The sequence below is a fragment of the Myotis nattereri genome, assembly GCF_964212035.1.
Source record: "Myotis nattereri genome assembly, chromosome: 2".
In the NCBI taxonomy this organism is placed as follows: Eukaryota; Metazoa; Chordata; class Mammalia; order Chiroptera; family Vespertilionidae; genus Myotis; species Myotis nattereri.
The window spans coordinates 142,887,893-142,901,759 of NC_138076.1; the positions used below are offsets into that span (position 1 = coordinate 142,887,893).

At 41.8% G+C, this 13,867-nt stretch overlaps 1 long non-coding RNA gene across 2 annotated transcripts in view; it reads right to left on the reverse strand.

Moving 5' to 3' along the window:
• LOC308512863 overlaps positions 1 to 13,867 on the reverse strand; it is a 25,348-nt gene continuing 11,481 nt past the window's right edge. For both annotated transcript variants that reach the window (XR_013995488.1, XR_013995489.1), the window contains 4 exons: positions 12,027 to 12,474; positions 11,571 to 11,680; positions 6,531 to 6,624; positions 1 to 515 (listed from right to left, as the gene is read on the reverse strand). This is a non-coding gene — a long non-coding RNA (uncharacterized lncRNA). The remainder of the gene's footprint in view (positions 516 to 6,530; positions 6,625 to 11,570; positions 11,681 to 12,026; positions 12,475 to 13,867) is intronic.

Genomic DNA, 13,867 nt, shown 5'->3' on the forward strand with positions numbered 1-13,867 from the left:
AACACAACAACAATCTTTTTTTTATTATTATTAACTCACAATTCTGAAGGTTTTCTCAATTTGGGGGAACAATTCTCAGTGTGTTTTGTTTGTGTTTTTTTTCTCATGCAGTTTGACAGTTTTTGGTACTGGAGGCATCGCAAAGGTTTCTTCATTCACATGGCCCATTGATTCTGGCTATTGGCTGGAATGTCAGCGAAAGTTGTCTTCTGGACCACCTACAAAGAGCATTCTCACAACTTGGTGGTTACGTTTACAGATAAAGAAAGCGTCCTCCGAATCAGAAACCACAACGCTTTTTATCACCTAGCCTTGGCAGTCACAGCGGTCACTTCCACCCCGGTTACAGGCTCATCGGATTCCAGGAGAGGAAACATATGCGCCTCTTGATAGGAGGGCGGTCCACATCACATCCTAAGGGGTGGTGACCATCGTTGGGAAATGTCACGTATCTCGGCCTCCTTCCACCTTTAATCTGTATGGGTCAAGTCAGGGACAGCAAATTTCTGGGGCCACTGTAAGATTAAGAGAAAAATTCTATTGACTATCAATGTTTTCTAAAATAATGTCTCAAAGATCCAGTTTGGTGAAAAAGAACTGATAGTGAAATAACTAACTATCCTTCTTTTCCCTATATTTACCCTGTGGACTCACACTTTAAAAGTATTAGTGATGATAAAACAATTTAATCAGGTTTTTTTCCCTTCAATTTGCAAAATCTCCCTGAGAAAGTGACACATAGTTTTATGTATGAAGCCTGGGAAGAACCCTTGACTAATTTTGGCATCCAAGGCCATGACAGTCATCATGCAGGCTGGTCAGTGCTTACATGTAATATTAAGAAGGATGGCAAGTGGGATCTCTATGTACATCACAGGGAAGGAGTAAACACATTAAAAAGCCAGGTAAGAATTCAGAGGAATTATTTAATAAATACTTGCTAAAACAAATCAATAGTTTATTCTTTTATTTCAACACTTGACCACTTATGATATATCTGGTACAAATACTAAGTACTCATGTTATAATAGCTATTTAGGTTATTATATATAAAGTAATATTAAAATGATTGATACTACATCATTTTAATAGCATAAGTAAAATTATATTATGGTAAATACCATTATGAAGAATGACACTATGCAACAGACAGGTAAATATCATAGAATACTCACAACATCAGTATGCTATTAATCTGATCACAATACACTCTAGGTCAAGCACGTCAAACTCCCGGCCCACAATGAATATTTTTGCAGCCCAGCCAATATAGCGGTAAGTAAGAAATGTTTTAATAAAAATTTCGTAACTAAATTTTTACAATATCCTGTTACACATAATTATTAATAACAAACCACAAAGTTCAATAATGACTGATTACTATAACCCTATTGCATTCATTTCCCTTACACACAGGCGCACCATTTCTCTCCACTAATACTAGCAGCGAATGGCCACGTCATTGATCTTGGACTGACTTGTTTGGTGGGCACAACAGGAAATACTTTGCTTTCGGAGAACAAGAAAAATAGGTTTATTTGTATTACGCTTATTAATTTGTGCAGCTATTCAGTGTCTGGTAAGTTAATGTTCAAGAAAAAAGATTAATTTTAATTAAGATGTTCCATTATTTTATGTTAACGATGACTCATTTATTTCAGCCCTTTGTATTCAGCATGTGTCTATCAAAATAAACCTACAGGAGAAACTAAGATGGCGGCATAGATAAACACTGGGAAATAGTCGCCTCACACAACAATTGAAAAATATCCCAAAGGACGGAGCAAACATCGTCCAGAACAACAGGAAGGCTGGCTGAGTGTAATTTCTACAACTAGAAGAAAAGAAAAGCACGCTGAGAGCCAGAGGAGCTGCGGAGGTGAAGTGCAGAGGTACGGCGGCGGCTCGCACGCGCGGAAAGGGGGTGGCACCTGAGGACGCGGCTGTCTTTTTGAATCACAGGCTCCCGACTGCTCTGAACTCCAGTTCCGGGAAGTCTCTGGGGACCCAGGACTCATACGGGGAGAGGCTGGTCTGTCAGGCGGCAGCGGGTGAACTTGAGGGCGGATTTCCCTCAGAGGTGCTTGCAGCCGTTACCGGGACACTGAGACGCGCGACTCCGGGCGTGGAGAATCAGCCATAGCTTCTTTCTCCGTCCTTTTGACTCCCTGAGACCCTGCCCCACCCAGGCTGCGGCAGAGGCTTTTGCATGTGAATGTACCTAACTACAGCCCAGCCAAGCAGACCCGGAACTTCCAAGAGAAGGCCCAAGGCCCCTCAGCGGCTTGCATTGCTTCACAGCTGAGCCTCTTCGTGGCTCCAGCTGTGTGGCCTCAGGCAGGGGCTGAATTAGCGCCTCCTTAGATCCAGGAGCCACTGTACCCAGTGGTCAGAGGGGGACCATTCTCCCACTTCAGACACAGCTGCTTCCCACAGCCAATTGGCCTGGAGGTCAATTCCTCCCAGTGATCCTACAACAACCAAGGCACCAAGAGTGCACCAAGAGTGCCCACCCCAGGTAACTGGGGAGGCTGAGCCACTGGGCCCTACAGGACACCTGGCGCGCAGGGCCACTCTATCAACACAGGGAAGCAGCCAAAATGCGGAGACAAAGAAACAGGTCACAATTGGCAGAAACGGAGGAGGGCAGACGACTGGATATAGAGTTCAAGGCCACGTTTATAAGGTTTGTCAAGAATTTTATGGAAACCGCCGATAAATTTAATGAATCCCTCAAGGAGTATAGTGAGACCATGGAGGACATGAAAAAGGACCAACTAGAAATTAAGCATACACTGACTGAAATAAAGAATAATTTACAGAGATCCAACAGCAGACAAGAGGATCCCAAGAATCAAGTCAAAGATTTGAAATACAAAGAAACAAAAAATACCCAACCGAAAAAGAAAAAAGAAAAGAGATTCAAAAAATATGAAGATAGTGTAAGGAACCTCTGGGACAACTTCAAGCGTACCAACATCAGAATTATAGGGGTACCAGAAGGAGAGAGAGGGCAAGATATTGAAAACCTATTTGAAGAAATAATGACAGAAAACTTCCCCCACCTGGTGAAAGAAATGGATTTACAAGTCCAGGAAGCGCAGAGAACCCCAAACAAAAGGAATCCAAAGAGGACCACACCAAGACACATCATAATTAAAATGCCAAGAGCAAAAGATAAAGAGAGAATCTTAAAAGCAGCAAGAGAAAGACAGTCAGTTACCTACAAGGGAGTACCCATCCGACTGTCAGCTGATTTCTCAACAGAAACCATGCAGGCCAGAAGAGAGTGGCAAGAAATATTCAAAGAGATGAATAGCAAGAACCTGCAACCAAGATTACTTTATCCAGCAAAGCTATCATTTAGAATGGAAGGTCAGATAAAGAGCTTCATGGATAAGAAAAAGCTAAAGGAGTTCATCACCACCAAACCAGCATTATATGAAATGCTGAAAGGTATTCTTTAAGAAGAGGAAGAAGAAAAAGGAACTCTTACCATTTGCCACAGCATCGATGGAACTGGAGAGCGGATAAATACCACAAGATCTCACTTATTTGTGGAATATAATGAACAACATAAACTGATGAACAAGGACTGATCCAGAGACGGAGAGGCTTTGATTGGACTGTCGGGCCTTGGAGGGAAGGTAGGGGAGGGTGGGGGCAAGGGGGAAAGATCAACCAAAGGACTTATATGCAAGCATATAGGCCTAACCAATGGACACGGACAACGGGGGGGTGAGGAGATGAGCGGGGGGGGGGGGGGGGTAGAGGGTACACATATGTAATATCTTAATCAATAAAAAATATTAAAAAAAAAATAAACCTACGTTTCTATGAAAATTGAAGCTTTTGTTTTTTTGCGGCCCACATAAACTTAAGCCTTGTTTATTTGGCCTGTGTTAGCCTTTGAGTTTGACATGCATGCTCTAGGGGTTGTACAGAAAGTACTTTTTCATGTCTCTCTCTTAAAAAAGAGTGACTTTCCAGGTTCCTAGTTGTTTTCTGTAGAAGGGAGAGTTCTCTCAGGCTGAGATGGGAGCTAAACGCCACACAAGGACTCACAGTACACATTTCTCTTGTTCTGACTTCAAAGCAGTGCTTACTTCTTCCTCCGTTGAAGTCCTCCAATCCTCGCTCCAGCATTGAACATACATGCGGAGTTCAACCCTCTCTCCTTGTAAAATTCACCACAAAGTGAATAAATGTTAATGGTTTCTTTCAGACCTGTTTTCTAACCATGAGTTCATTAACACTAAAGTTCTAGTTTAAAAATGTTATATATTCTCTGGAGTTCATTCTTTGGTAATGAAGACCGCAGTTTCCAATGACACCATGCACTAATTGATAACGTCAGCCTAGGAAATCTGACATTCCTCTGCATGATGTGCTCGACCTTGTTAACTCAATATGTCATTTCACTGAAGATCAGTAAAAGAATGTGGAACAGACAGAAGACTATCAGAAATGAGCAAAGGGGAGTCCTGTTTTGCTCTGTTTTTTGGTTTTTGGGTTTGGTGTTGGCTTTGGTCTTGCTGCAGAAAAGGAAAGCTTTCCCTTGTATCAGGAGCCTGCTCACCAGTACCGTGCAGAAGAAAAGATGGCCCTGGCAAAACTACATTTTCCTGAAATCGCAGCCCCCGCCCCTACTGAGGATGGTTTAGGGAACCCACACCATCCAGGTATTTTCCAGAAAGTTCAATTTTCTTTTTTTTTTTTTTAATATGTTTTTATTGATTTCAGAAGGGATGGGAGAGGGAGAGAGATAGAAACATCAATGATGAGAATCATTGACCAGCTGCCTCCTGCATGTCCCCCACTGGGGATCAAACCCGAAACCCCTGGACATGTGCCCTGACCGGAATTGAACTGTGACTTCTTGGTTCATCAATCAATGCTCAACCACTGAGCCACACCAGCCAGGCTCTTCAATTTTCTTCATTGAATTATGTATAATGCTTAAATAGGGAGAGGAAATGATGAAAAATTTTCTTTTTGTTCTCAGAATGAAAAATTTTCTTTTTGTTCTCAGAATGGACTCATTGCCTGCACAGGTCCAGGAGTGGGGATTAAATGCACTTGTGAGCTCTTTCAGTCTTTACTGGATATATATATTTTTTGTACTTTATAAATTGGAATTTTAAACAATCTAGAACTATATAGCTTATTTAGCTTAAACTTTTGCCTTAACTACCATAGTGTTGCAATTGTTTTTCTCCAGATACTGTGATCATTCTTTGTGAACCACTGCTCCTTTTTAAGTCTTATACACAGGACCTTAGGCCGTCTTAGTTCAATGACGTGTAAGAGTCTAGTAGCAAAAAGTTAGTATCCCACTTGATGATAAAAAATAATGGATAAGAAAACATAGTAGTTATGATTGCCTGATTCATTTCCAGTTTTCAAAATCTGTCATAAGAACTGAGGTTTCATTTCATAGGCATTGAATATATGTATCTAGGAAATCAAATTACATAAACTGAATTCACTGGCCTTTTCATGATCAGCACTGTAATCACTTGCTCCGGTTTGATTTCATTTTCCCCCTATATTTGTTATTCATTCTGCCAACATTTATGAGGCACCTAATATATTCTAAGCCTTGTGCATTAGGCTGGAAGTTCAAGAGGAGTAAGACAGAAAAATAAAATCTTGGCCCTCAGAGAGCTTAAAATCTAGCAGAGAAACCAGTCACAAAACAATGTGTTTATACAGGATGCAATCATTTACCTAACAAATATTCCAGACACTGCACAAGGTCATGGGGATATAGTAAAGAATAAAAAAGACACAGACCCTATTCTTTTTTTTTTTAAATCCTCACCTGAGGATATGTTTACTGATTTTAAAAAGAAAGGAAGGGTTTCATTGCCTCCCATATGCACCCCGACCAGGGATCAAACCCGCAACCCAAGTATAGGCCATGACTGGGAATTGAACCCACAACCTTTTTGGTGTATGGGACAGTGCTCCAACCACCTGAGCCACCCAGCCAGGGTTAGACCCTGCTCTTACGAAGTTAGTCATAGAGATAGGCCTTAATCGAATGTAACACAAATGTAAGTTGAGTGCTGTGTAATGTAGAACTCTTTTAGTTCCAAGTGGCCAAAAACCCAACTCACACCAAGCCTCACCCCTCAAAAAAGGGTATTGATTGACTCATGTAGTTAAAAAGGTGATGGCAAGTTCAGGCGTGGGTTGGTGTGGGGCTCAAACAATGTTTCCAGGACCTGGTTCCTGTCCTTATACTGGTTCACCCATGCTTTGGTTTCATTTCCACGTTCAAATCCAGTGGCACAAGAACAGTGTTTCTATTCTCCCAACAAATACCCTGGGCTGACTCTGATTAGTCCAAAAATATCACATGCACATTCCCTAAACAAAGCCTGGCCAGGGGAACGTGGTACTCTGATTGGACAGGCAAGCCACGTGCTCATTGATAGAGTTGGGGGTGGAACCAATTCCAGGAGAAGTCGGTGAATTGAAAGTGGGGGAGAGAAGGTCCTCAGAAGAAATGGGGGATGCCTTACCTTTTGATAACGAGGGAGAATGACTTTGACAGCCAAGGCACTCTAGCCGCCACCCACTGCAATGCTCCATGTGGTCCAGTCTCTCTGTGCCCTCCTGTTCCATCCAGGAGACAAATATAGCAGCCAAAATGTCACTAAAAGCAACTTCCATCCTTTAAGATGCCTCTCAAAAATTATCAAAGGGAATTCAATTCCTAGCCTCAGACACACTTCCTGATCTTCTCTTTTCCCTTTCTTCTCACTCTCAATAACTTTCATATCTCATATTGTCCTAGTGTCTCTCTACACACCCTATTACCTTGTCCCTGCCAAAATTCCTACCAACTCTACCTCGCATCCTTGCTGTCCTTCCTTCATTTATTGTGCTCAAGTCCCTTTGTCCGGGCCCACTTTTCCATTGCTTCTAGTACTTTTCTAGTAGATTTTCTAGTTTACCAGTGTCTTAAGTTTTCTTTCCACGGATTACCTCAACCTGCATAATAAAGTTCAGAAATTCCCCTAAAAGGTGAGGGGGAGAGGACCAAATGGCTACAAAATATTGGACTATTTCAATCTGAAGAGATGAAAATACTGTACAAATGTTTATAATGTCCTTCTTCCATCTCTGCTATTCAAATAATCATGCCCCATAGTATATGATTTTAAAATATGATGAGAATTTGGGGTGGGGGTAAGGGGAACAGTGGTGGACTTTTGAATTGGGATCTAAAGGATGAATAAGAATCAACTAAGTCAGCCGTGGGCAAACTACGGCCTGCGGGCCGGATCCGGCCCGTTTGAAATGAATAAAACTAAAAAAAAAAAAAAGACCGTATCCTTTTATGTAATGATGTTTACTTTGAATTTATATTAGTTCACACAAACACTCCATCCATGCTTTTGTTCCGGCCTTCCGGTCCAGTTTAAGAACCCATTGTGGCCCTCAAGTCAAAAAGTTTGCCCACCCCTGAACTAAGTGAATGGGTTTGGCAGGTGAGAATATATTCTGGGAAGCAGAAATATCATTGGACAAGACCCTGAGCCTGGACAAAGGTAGGAACTGTAGAGAAGCAAGTGTCTTCAGAATGAGGAGAGCATGACACAGGATGAGGCCGAGGGGCAGGTCAGGTAATCCTCAAGCAGGGCTCTGCAGAAGAGCAGACACCAAGCAAGAGAGTTTGGCCCAAAAGATTTGCAGAGTTTGATTCTCAGAAAAAAAAAAAAAACCTTTTCAATAGTGTTCCTAATCCTCAGCCTTGTAAAAAAGAATCCCTTTCAAACTCCACATGCCTGCGTTGTTACACTACAGCAATCTGAATTATGTAAGTGCGTGGTGAAAAGAAATGAAAGTGCCTTCAGGTCCGTGTCTCTTGGCTGAACTTGTTAGACATCTTTCTGTGATATGCTCAAGTTAGAAAAGGCATCACTGCCAAGATCATTTTGCTGTTATAACCATGATTAGTTCAAGTTTCTAATCTTTCACTGCACAACTTTTTGAGAGAAATGTAATGCTGATAGGAGATCAAAGCTGACTTGTTTATTTGCCTAAAAATATGGGCCAAAAAAAATCTTGTTTATTTGTCTAAGTGTTTACTGATATGATTGGGTTTAAATGAATCATTTTTCAATTTGTTTTCTGTTTCACCCATCTGTTCTTTGTTCCATTTTAAAAATATTTTTCTGGGGTTTTTTCCAGTTGGGTATTTTTATGATTTCGTTTTATTCCCTTTGATGGGTTGTTAGCTATAACTGTTTTGTTTTGTTTTATCTTTTGTTTTAGTGCTTGCTTTAGGGTTTTTAGTGGACATCCTTTATCTCTTACAGTCAACTTTCAAGGGATAATATATCACTTCACAATTAGTATAAAAACCTTGCAATGGTACATTTCCTTTTCCCACCTCCAGGCCTTTGTGCTATTATTGTCACACATTTTACTTCAGGAGTAGTCACCCCTTATCCACAGGGGATACATTCCAAGCCCACCCCACTCCCAGTAGATGTCTAAAACTGAAGATAGTACTGAACCCTACATATGTTTTTTCCTTTACTACCTATGCTAAAGTTTAATTTATAAATTAAGTACAATAAGAGATTAACAACAACTAAAAATAAAACTGAATGATTATAACAATATACTGTAATAAAAGTTATGAGAATGTGGCATTATTAAGCAAAATAAGGGTTACTTGGACACAGGCACTGCGATACCAAGACAGTCGATCTGATAACTGAGTTAGCTACTAGGTGATTAATGGGTGGGTAGAGGCTGCAGCATAACTATATTGGACAAAGGGATCATTGACATTCTGGGTAGGACTGAGCAGGACAACCCAAGATTTCATCACACTACTCAGAATGGCATGCAATTTAACACTTCTGAATATTTTATATCTGGAATTTTCTATTTAATATTTTCAGACTGTAGTTGACTGCAGGTAACTGAAACTATGAAAAGCAAAACTCTAGATAAGAGGGGATTACTGTGCATACATTTAAACCCTACAATACATGGCATATGTTGCATTTTTTCTTGTTAAACACTTACCTTTTTCCAGATTTTGAAAACAAGGAGGGGGAAATGTCTTTTGTATTTCCCTATCTATATACTATTTCTAGTGCTCTTTATTCCTTTTTTATTTTTTTAATCTTTATTGTTGAAAGCATTATACATGTCCCTCCCCCCCCCCCCCACCATTGACTCTTTATTCCTTTAAGTAGCTCCAGATTTCTTTCTAGAATCTGCCTGAAAGACTTTTTAAAATTTATTTTGGTTTAAGTCTGCTGTGATGAATTCTTTTAGATTTTATATGCCTGGAAGAAACTTTATTTAACCTTCATTTTCAAAAGTTATTTTTCACTTGTTTTTGATTCTAGGTTGACAGATTTCTTTCAGTACTTTAAAGATACTGTGCCACTGTCTTGTGGCTTGCATTGTTTTTCCACAAGAAATCTGCTGTCATTATTACCCCCATCCCGACCATCTGCAAATACTATGGTATTTTCCCCTCTGATTGCTTTTAAGATTTCTCATTATCACTTGTTTTCAATGATTTGATTTTGATGTGATTTTAATGTTTTTTGTTCTTAGAGTTTGTTGAATTTCTTGGATTTTTTAGAATTATAGTTTTCATGAAATTTGTAGAATTTCTAGTAATTATTTCTTAAAATATTTTTTTCTGCCATCCTCAGATACTGTAAACACATGTATTAGATCATTTGAAGTCATCTCACATCTCACTAATTCTCTACTCATTTTTTTTTTTTTTGGTCTTTTTTTCCTCTGGGTTTAAGTTTGGATAGTTTCTGTTCCTATGTCTTAGAGTGTTTCCCAAACTTATATGACCAGAGAACCATTTTGCAAAACACCTATTAGCAACTTGAGGAGCTCTGATACTTCTTGGAAGCCAGTTTGGAAAATACTAGAACAGACCCTTGGCATTTGTGAGTTTACCATTTTCAATGTTAGCTATTTGTCAGAAGAAATTCCATTGCTGTAGAGATTTGTGATTCTGCTACAGAATGGAGGGGGGGAGTGAGTCACTCTGCTAATGAACAAGCCCAGCCCACTGCCCACCATACACGCCTAATGGGGTTTTCTGGTTTGCCGTTGGTCATACAGTAGCTTTTGTAGTGATAAAAATTTGTTTGATTTGTAACAATGGCCCTGAAAAAACTGTCAGCTGTTCATTTGGGGGATGGAAAAAAAATTAAAAGAAAAAAAAATGAGATGATATTAAAAGGGGGGATCTTGGCAAGAAAATAGAAGTTTGGGGATACATTTTAAAAGTGGTTTCCTAAATTTGGCAGGGACTTGGATATATGCAGATGAGCTCATCCTGTAATCTACATGGAAACCATAAAAAATGACTCATGAACTGCTCTAGTGAGAGACAAAATTTAGCAAGATTGAGACATTACACATGCAATTTACATGAAATTACAAATGTAATTTCAAGAGAAAGCCAGAGCCTGGGCGGGTGTTTCTGTGAAGACACTCACACAATAAATAAAGTTTGCTTCTAGAATTTAAAGAGGAGCTTTTCTTTGCTTATTATGATGTTAATAATGGGGGTGTGACCTTTGCTGACCATATTCCAAGGAAATAGAATATGTTTCATCCTAAACTAAAGAACTCACAGCACTGGTTCTCAACCTTCTGGCCCTTTAAATACAGTTCCTCATGTTGTGACCCAACCATAAAATTATTTTCGTTGCTACTTCATAACTGTAATGTTGCTACTGTTATGAATCGTAATGTAAATATCTGATATGCAGGGTGGTCTTAGGCGACCCCTGTGAAAGGGTCGTTTGACCGCCAAAGGGGTCGCGACCCACAGGTTGAGAACCGCTGCCTCACAGAATAAACTATCTGGGAAGTAAATTTCATGACCCAGGATGTGCAAAAAGTTGTAAAGGGAAAAATGTGATTCTTTTCAAGAATGTAAACTCAAGTCCTAGTACTCCTTTCACAGTCTCCTTAGAAAATTTCTTCTATGATTTAACCAATTCCACCAGCATCTACTAAGTGCCAGGTGGTATGACAGTTACAGGGGTTTTAAATGTAAGGAAGCCAGTGACCTGCCTGCAGGGAGCTCACAACAGTCGCCTCATCTCCCTCCTGTTCTCCCATGGGTGGAGGCCTTGAGAACTACTGCAGCCTGACTGGTCTGTTTAAAAATAGGGGAATGGCTAACCAAAGGTTGACACGATGGCCCTAACTGGTTTGGCTCATTGGATAGAACACCGGCCCTCGGACTGAAGGGTCTTGGGCTTTGGTTGCAGGCTTGAACCCTGCCCCAGTCAGAGTGAGTGTGGGAGGCAACCAACCAGTGTGTCTCTCTCACATCAATGTTTCTCTCCCCCAGCCCCCACTCTCTCTAAAAATCAACAGGAAAATATGCTCAGGTGAGGAGTAACAGCAATTAACAAAAAAGTTAGACACAAGGAAATACTAGGCAGCAAATAAAAGTAACAATTAACAAGTTATTAAGTTACTAACTGCACAAACTGGCTACTGACAAAAATGACCCCTATTTGTGTGACTTCATTAAGACGCATTACCTGAATGAACAGGTGAAATCCACCAAGGAGTCGGGTGACCATGCAATCAACTTGCACAAGACGTGGGTCCTTGAAACTGGATGGCAGAGTGTCTCTTTGGTAAGCACACCCTAGGAGACAGTGATAACGAAAGCTAAGCCTGGGCCGGCTTCCCAGAGCCAAGGGGGTGACTTCCCTGGTTATTAAGGCAGTGTATGCAAGTCGAGGTTACCTTTAGCTTTTCTATAAATTGTACCCAAACATCTACTTAAATTCCTTCTTTTGTATCATTCTTTCAAATAAAGTAATGTGGTACCCACCCACACCCAGCCCAAAACAAGAATTACATGATGTCAAGAGGGGAAAAAAGTGTTAGTTATCTAAAGTATCCTGAACTTTGCTTTCTCTAGGTCTGTGCTCCAACCAGTCCCTGTGTTTGGAATGGTTTTTCCCTGCCTGTATTTGTTAACTTCTTACCTCTTTAAGGCCCCGTTGAGGCACCACATCCTCTGTGAAATATCAAGACCTTCACATCCCTCCATCGTCACCAGGAGGTGCTGATAATTCTCACCCATGTGGCTCTAGGTTTATCTTCCGTGTTTACAGATGGACTTCCAGCTGTGAGGAGTGGCATGAGGTTGGTTCAAAACCTCCTCCAAACCTGGAGAAGGCTGCTTTGCCCACGTTCTGGGCAGGTCAGGGTGCTGGAAAAGTCGGCCCCTAGGGAAGTCTCTACTCCAAGATGGATGAAGGCTGGTTGGTTTCTGCTCAGGCTACCATAATAAAATGTCATAGAGTGGATGGCTTAAACCACATAAATCTATTTCTCAGAATTTTGGAGGCTAGGAAGTCCAAAATCCTTCGGTTCCTGGTGAGGCTCTCTTCCTGGTTTGCAGACAGTGCTATAGTCTTCTTGCTGTGTCTCCTGTACATGAGGAAGAGAGCAAGCTCCTTGGTGTCTCTTCTTATAAGGGTACTAATCCTTTCGTGAGGACCCCACCCTAATGACCTCATCTAAACCTAATCACCTCTCAAAGGCCCTATCTCCCAATACGTCACTTTGGGGGTTAACATTTCAACATACTAATTTGAGGAGAACACAACATTCAATTCATAACATTCTCTATACTAATAAAAGGGTAATATGCTAATTAGACCAGATAGACCAGACAACATTCCGGACATCCTTCCTGACAAAGCCAGGGGCGTGGCCAGCCTGCCAACCTTGTGGCCCCTTGCCGCAGCGGGCCCTGCCCCCTAGAGGAGACTCCCAACCCCGATCCGAGGCCCCCTTCAGGGTAGGCCAGTCGGCCCCCACCCGTGCACGAAATCCTATATAATAATAAATTTTATTATATAAATGTTATTATTATTATATTATCCTATCTAATAATAGAGAAACATGGTAATTAACTGTAACTTCGCTACTCTTCCCATTGGCTACTCAGCAAGATATGCAAATTAACTGCCAACCAAGATGGCGGTCGGCAGCCAGGCAGCTGAAGCGAACAGGAGGCTTGCTTGCTCCAGTAACGGAGGAAGCCAAGGTTCCCCGCCTGCCGCAGCCCAGCTCTGAGCTCCAGATGCATCAATGTTGCAATTATAGAAGCTAAACAAACCCAGAAACCTGCTTTCAGCCACCAGCGGGCTCAGAGCTTAGAGCGCCAGTGATGGCAACAGTTTCAATTATAGAAGCTAAACAAACCCAGATACCTGCTTTCAGCCAGCCACGGCCTCAGAGCTGGAGCCAGCTCAGCTCCAGTGACAGCTATAGAAGGTAAATAAATCCCAGAATAAAAAAAAAAAGTCGCCCGCCAGCCTGAAAACGGCCCTCAGCCCCTCACCCAGACTGGCCAGGCACCCCAGTGGGGACCCTCACCCTGAAGGGTGTGTGACCAGCTGCAAACAGCCATCAGCCTGTCATTCAGGCTGGCCAGGCACCCAAGCGGGACCCCCACCCTGATCCGGATCACCCTTCAGGGCAAACCAGCCGGCCCCCACCCGTGCACCAGGCCTCTATCCTATATAGTAAAAGGGTAATATGCAAACTGACCCCAACAGCAGAAAGACTGGGAATGACTGGTCACTATGACACACACTGACCACCAGGGGGCAGACGCTCAATGCAGGAGCTGCCCTCTGGTGGTCAGTCGCTCTCACAGCAGGGAGCTCTGCTTAGCCACAAGCCAGGCTGATGGCTGCCAGTACAGTGGTGGTGGTGGGAGCCTCTCCTGCCTCCTCAGCAGCGCTAAGGATGTCCGACTATAGCTTAGATCTGCTCCTTGCTGGCAAGTGGGCATCCCCCGAGTGCTGCTGGG